At 45.5% G+C, this 6,974-nt stretch overlaps 1 protein-coding gene across 1 annotated transcript in view; it reads left to right on the plus strand.

The window, feature by feature from the left end:
* Positions 1-6,257: 6,257 nt before the first annotated feature.
* The window catches only part of LOC116701567 (cytochrome c oxidase subunit 6B1), a 5,735-nt gene continuing 5,018 nt past the window's right edge, over positions 6,258-6,974 (plus strand). The window contains exon 1 of the mRNA XM_032535302.1: positions 6,258-6,371. The gene's annotated coding sequence lies outside the window, so the exon portion shown is untranslated. The remainder of the gene's footprint in view (positions 6,372-6,974) is intronic.

Below are 6,974 nucleotides of genomic sequence, written 5' to 3' on the forward strand. Positions count from 1 at the left end.
ATAAGCAACTAAGGAAGATTCATGTCCATGTAGTTAATATTCCCTTTCCACTAATGTCTTGCAAATGTAAGATTCTTACAAACACGGCACCAGTGATTTTTTTATGGCTACTGACAGGGTTTTCTGATTTTTGAGTGGAGAAAGTAGATCTAATGTCCTTTCACTCAATATGTTAACAACAAAAGAAGAGAATTTGAATCTTGTCATATCCAACGCGCAGATTTCTGTTCTGGAAACTATGCTAATCAGCACATGTTTAACAAGAGATTGCATATATAAAATGTTACATTTCAGAAAACTTTGGGGGGGGAAAAAGAAGGGTTTTACAGTTTTTCTAATAGCTAAAACACTAAACACCATTCTCATGCCAAATGCTCAGCGGCATAAACCCATTGTCGAATCAATCACACTGCTAACAAAACTCTGAATCAGAATACTTCTCACTCGCTAAACACACTGCCACTGGGATGGTCAACACGGCCGCAAACGCTAAACACAACTACACAAAAGTTGATCTATAGAAGAATATTGAAGCAATACAGCGAGATACAGTTTTGTATCATTGCCGCATGGATGTTGGTGTTTCCTTTACATAAATAAAGACATTTCCACTATAAATCTTAGAAAATAAATTCATCAGTGCAGGAAATGAAGTAGAAGACTAAGTATTTAACACCAAAAATGTCTCCTCTGACCAGGCTGTAGTACTCGGTCCGGTCTTGGACCCGAGACCGGACAATTTCAAAAAACTTTAAATTTGCTCAATGGCAGCAGCCACATTTAATGAAAGTAAGATTCATTTTTCTTGCAAAGAGCGTTAGATGGAACCAGCCATGTTATTTTTGGGCAATTTGGTTAAAAAAAAACAACAACACGTGTCTATTTTTGGGCATTTTTTGGCCTCTATTGACAGACTAGTTAAAGAAATAAAAGGGGAGATAGGAGAAATGACATGCTGCAAAGGGCCGTAGGTTGAACCTGGGCCCGTGCGTCATATATGTGGGCGCCCCGCTCTACAAATGGTCTATCTAGGCGCCCAGAACCCATATTTCTAATATAGAAACTTTGAAAAAATATACTCGAGGACACAAAGGGTAAATGATCCGGAGTTGTCTCATTCCCTCTCTCATCATCACTTCTACACCCTTCCACCCTGTTCTTCTCAGGTGTTTCTGTGGGAGCCCAGAGTCTGAGCCAGGGGGACTCCTACTGGCTGGGCCTGATGACGAGTGGGGATGGCGGGGGCTGGCGTTGGAGTAACGGCTCCCCGGTGGAGAAGGGCCTGGGGTGAGTGATGGGGGGGGGGGGGGGGGGGGGGGGGGGGGGAGACAAGGGGGGGAGGGGGTTTGTACCGGGACGAACGGCTCCTGAGGCGACGAACCACCATAAACTGATTTCCATTCCTGCAGCTTTAGATCACGCGTGAAGATGTTTATGATAGAAGAAAATCGACTGAGTCTGTACATGCGTACGGCAGACTTTCCTCATGATTTACATATAAAATGTCTATTTTTTTTAATAGGACTGAAAGCAGATTTTCAAAATAAGAAGCAACAGCAAGAAAATGTCTTTTTTTTAATAGAAACACCCAGTACCACTATTTTATGACTGTGTTCGTACATTGTTTTGATATTATTTATATATATTATTTGGTAGTAAATAATAGACCTACTTTATCTGTAAAGTGTCCTGAGATAACGTCTGTTACAATTTGACACTATATTAAAATGTAATTAAATAAAGGCAATTTAAAGGCTAAAGTTAATGTCTTTTATCTTCCATTTTAATTATTTTTAAAGCGACAGTCTCCTCTCACTTGCTAATGCTGTGATTGCATTTGTCTGGTGGGCAGCGGTTTTAATTTCATGATACATTTTGTATTGAGAAGGGGTGTGTGCCATGTAACCGATTACAGTAAAGCCCACGTTTATTTTTTTAGTTTTTCACTGTCTGCGTGCGTCTCCCCTGCGGTTCTGGGAGCTTGAGCCCGCAGGACATACAGCAGGGAGCTGTGTGGGCTTCTCACACCCGAGACAACTACAGGAAAGCTGGTTTCCCTACATGTGCTCCACCTGCGATAATCTGTGGAGGAGACGACTACGCTACAGTGAGAGGAGAGAGGGTTAGGTTAGTGTTGGGTTAGGTGGTTAGGTTCGGGGTAGGTTACCTACAGTGTCTCCAACCTGCTGAAGAGGATCTGTGAGAGGAGACTAGCTACTCTACCAGTGGAAGGAGAGGAAACACCAGGAGAGTAGGGCGAGAGAGGAAGGAAACACGAGGAGAGGGAGGAGAGGAGAGGAAGGAACCTATGATAGAGGGAAGGAAACACTAGGAAGGAAGGAAGAGAGGAAACAATAGGATAGATAGAGGAAAGAGAACATAAGGAGGAGGAAGAGAGGAGAGTAAACACTAGGAGAGGAAGAGAGAGAGAAAGAAACACTAGGAGTTAGGAGAGCGAGAGAAAGGAACCTAGGAGAGAGAGGGAAGGAAGCCTAGTAAGGAAGGAGAGTAGATAGATAAATAGTAAGGAAGAAGAGGAGAGGAAGAAAGAAACACGAGGAGAGGAAACACTAGAGAGGAAGAGATGAACACTAGGACAGGAGAAGGAAGAGAGGGAGGAACATCTAAGGAGATGAAACACTAGGAGAGGAGGAATGAAACCTAAGGTGATAGGAGAGGAACACTAGGAGAGGAAAGGAAACACTAGACGAAAAGGGAGGAGTAGGAAAACTAGGCGAGAAACACTAGGAAGAGGGAACACTGGAAGGAGAAAACTGGAAGAGGAAGGAAACACTAGAAGGAGAGGAAGAAGGAAATGAAAAGAGAGAGAAACTGAAAAAAGGGAGAGAGGAGGAAACACTAGGTTTTTGGTTTTAAAGTCCCTTATTGAACCATTTTCAAATCACAAATAACCCAAAAACACAAACAAAAAAACAACTAAACAAATACACCAATACAAAAAAAAAACTGTTACATTTCCATTCAAAACCTGAGCACCAACCCCCCCCCTCCCTCCCTCCCCACGAGCACAACACACCCTTTCAGCCCACACATTACCAAAACCCCCCAAATTGTCCATCAGCTGGTAGTAATAGTGCTCACCCCGCCGGGCCCTACCAACCCCTTCATAGCATCGTGCCGGCTCCACGCTGCCCCCCCCCCCCCCCCCCCCCCCCCCCCGCCCCATATTCCTACGGACAGCCAGATGGCCAGTTTCGCCGTAGCAAACAAAAATTCACAGGACGTGAACAGCGTTCTCATTCTTCATAACGTGGACCAAAATAAACAACTCCCCTAGACCCTGAACCCACCTTTTAGTGACCTCCACCATCAGTCAGCGCGGACAACCAACAACAGATGCGCCAGAGTCTCTACGTCAAAACAAAACTACACCCCTCCCCCAGCTCGGGATTGATGTGCCCCTGTAGTGGTTTGTAGCTATGGCCCCATGCACAATCCTCCATTGGAGTCCGCTGCCCCTTTCAACGGGCAGCTTGTACGGGCTGGCCAACTGTCCTCGGGGAACCATCAGGACCAAAAACTCAGTCCACCTGACTCCCTTAGCCCAGCCAAAGACCGCAGGTTCAGCACCTTTCCGCAGGTATGATACAGTGCTTTCTTCCCAGCATCCGGGAACTTGGCCAGGCGAGGGGTCGAGAAAGACAGCAGAGCCCGCCTCCTCCCGCCACTCCCCCACAGATGTGTAATGGACAGAGAGGGAAACTGTATTCACACCCCTCACTCCACTGCTCACAGAGAGACCGGTCTGTACCAGCATCCGCTGAGGCTGCTCCAGGCAGCACCCAACCTCATGCACCACCCTATCGATGAGTCTGATGGAGGTGATGTTGCTACTCCGTCTCAGAGCTTCACCAGAGATGCAGTTCACCGTCATCAGGTGACCCAGTTGGCACCCAGCCTCCCTGAGACGGACCTCAGACTTTCAGATTGCAACAACCAGTACTTATGAAATCATTAAAAAACACGGTTCTTCAAAGAGCCACATCCCCGGAGTCTCTCCTGCAGCCCTCAAACACGTCATCACCCGCCACGCTTGCAGACAAACTGTAGAACGACGTGAGCCCAGAAAGGTCCATATCCTCGTCCTCAAAGAAAGAGCGGCCGGTCATAACCATCCGCCCAGCTCTCTCAGCAGCAATCGGCCGATCAAGCCAGCTGGTCCATGGATACAAAAGTTTCTGGGCAGTCGGGATACAAAAGGAGGCATGTTTTGATAGAATATCCACCGCCCCGGCCACCTTCAGCAACCGGTAGGTACAGAACCGCTGCCCGAACCCAGTGCTTCCCCGACCAGAAGAAATCCACCATGGCTCTCTGAATGTCCTCCATCAGGCTTCTCGGTGGTACAAGGCAACAAGCTTATCCAAAGGTCGAGGCAACCAAGGTATTGGCAACCAAAACTCTGACCCATAAGGACAGCCGAGGTGGCAACCACCGCCATTTAGACAACCGAGCGCACACTTCTCCCTCACTCCCTCCCAGTTCTTCTGCACAAACCCCTCCGTACCCAAAAACACCCCAAACCTTCAACCCTTCTTTCCCCCACTCAAGTCCCCCTGGCAGACTGGGCACCGCTGTATCACTCCACCGACCCACCAGTAATGCCTCACTCTTAGCCCAGTTCAACCGTGCAGATGTGGCCCTCTCATAAAGTGACAGAGCATCCTGCAAACACTGAACATCCTCCTGACTGCGAACAAAAACATTGACATCATCGGCATACGCCAAAACAGTAAGAGGACGCACCATACCTGAAGACCCCGGCAGGAAAAGGTTGCCGAGTCGCGCCCTCATCCTGCACAAGAAAGGCTCGATTGCAAACGTATACAGCTGTCTCGATATAGGGCAACCCTGTCGTATCCCTCTCTGCACAGGAATGGGCCGACTCAGCCCTGCCCCCGTCTTCAACAAACACTGTGCACCATTATACAATAAACCAACTCAAGACAGAAACCCATCACCAAAACCAAAAGCTCTCAGTGCAGAAAACAAATAGGAGTGATCCACCTTATCAAAAGCTTTTCCTGGTCTAAAGAGATGATGCCACATCCAACATACAATTACACATCATAAGTGTCCCGAACGCAGAAAATATTGTCCATGATCGACCATCCGAACACAATAAGATGTTCAGAGTGTATGATAAGTTCCAGGACAACCTTCAGTCTATTAGACAACGCTCTGGAAAGTAATTTATAATCCGTACAGAGGAGGGAAACAGGGCCAGTTTCTTAAGCAAAGTCAGATCGCCTTTCTTGGGCAGCAGTGACAATACTGCTCGCTGACAGGAAACAGGAAGAAACCCGTCCTAATCCCTCCATAAAACGTCATGAAGGTCAGGTCCAATTGTACTCCAGAACTATTGATAAAAATCTGTGGAGAGACCGTCAATCCCCGGTGCCTTTCCTGAGGCCATCTGGTTGACGGCAGCTGTCAGCTACTCCAGAGTCAGCTCACCATCCAGAGCAGCCCTCTCGGCAGGACTGAGCTGAGGAAGACCCTCCAGGAGAGGAGAGGGAACACTAGGACAGGAGAGGAAGGAGAGGAGAGGAAACACTCGGAGAGGAGAGGAAACACTAGGAAAGGAAAGGAAGGAGAGGGGAGGAAACTCTCTGAGAGGAAAGGAAACACAAGGAGAGGAAAGGAAGGAGAGGGGAGGAAAGGAAACACGAGGAGAGGAAAGGAAACGCCAGGAGAGGAGAGGAAACACCAGGAGAGAAGAGGAAGGATAAGATAGAAGAGGAGAGGATAGGAAACACTAGGAGAGGAGAAGAGAGGAAGAAGAGGAGAGGAACTGACATAACTTTAAGCCTACATGTGCCGTTTATTTAAACGTTTGAGCTGTTCTGATATTTACAACAATAATAAAATACACAACTCTATTACTAAGAGATCTTTTAAGATTTTTTGTCAGACTAATTTGCATTGGGCCACATTCACCATCAAGATTATGATCCTCATCATTAGAATATCTTGTCGGTACCATTTCTATAACCGTCTATGATCATCCTTGGCTGCTGTTAGAAATGAAAATGTACTATTTATTTAAATTTTTATTTAGGCCTACATACTTTTTTTTTTTTTTTCCTGATGCCAAATTGTTCAATAAACATTTAACATGTTTGTAAAGTTTAAAAATAATAAAAATAAATAAATAAATAAATAAATAATAATAAAAACAAATCCTTGGCTGCTGTTTCCAATTGTACCTCCTCAAAGTGTCCACCAGGGGGCGCTGCTGTTTTCTTATCAAACACGCGTCATTCATATTTCCCGGCATGCCCTGCGAGTGAGCAGCCCTTCAGACGCAAAGGACACTGAGCGATCATAGCGGAATTTCTCTGAGAAAGGTGAACAGTCTTTTCTTAAGAATAACATACTTTCTGCTTCGTCAGTACGTTGGTAGTTATTGTTTTGAAAGTATTTATCTTATCTTAGTATGTGTTTATCTCTGGCAAACTGGTTAAATGTAAAAAGGCGTCCAGTAAATTCAGTGACACCTGACCAGGCTTAACGTTAATTTGCCTATATTTATCTCTAGCTAAAGGTTAACGTCACTGAACCGGCGTAAAATTATTGCTAACGCTTGTTGTTATTTTAATACTAGTTGTTTCTGAGCCAGCATTGAGGTTATTATTCACAGTTATTCACGGTTATTATTGTTAGCTTAAATATTTGCTGTCACTGAATAACTACAGACTCCAGGCTAACGTTAGCCAAACATGCTTCACATTGCAGTGGAACTCCATTGGTTTTTCGAGTGTTTTTAACATATCCTAAGTTTGAGCTAAATATATACCCCCTAGAGCATAATTAAAGGTAGCTCACTAGTCAGTAGAGTCATCTGGTAAATTCGGCACCAGTTTTAACCAAGACGTGCTTAAAATTAGCAAAGGATAAAGGTTACTAGTTGGTGCTCAGTACTATCCTCAGCTCTTGAGTGTGTTTCGGGG

The sequence above is a fragment of the Etheostoma spectabile genome, chromosome 14 (genome assembly GCF_008692095.1).
Source record: "Etheostoma spectabile isolate EspeVRDwgs_2016 chromosome 14, UIUC_Espe_1.0, whole genome shotgun sequence".
Taxonomy (NCBI): domain Eukaryota; kingdom Metazoa; phylum Chordata; class Actinopteri; order Perciformes; family Percidae; genus Etheostoma; species Etheostoma spectabile.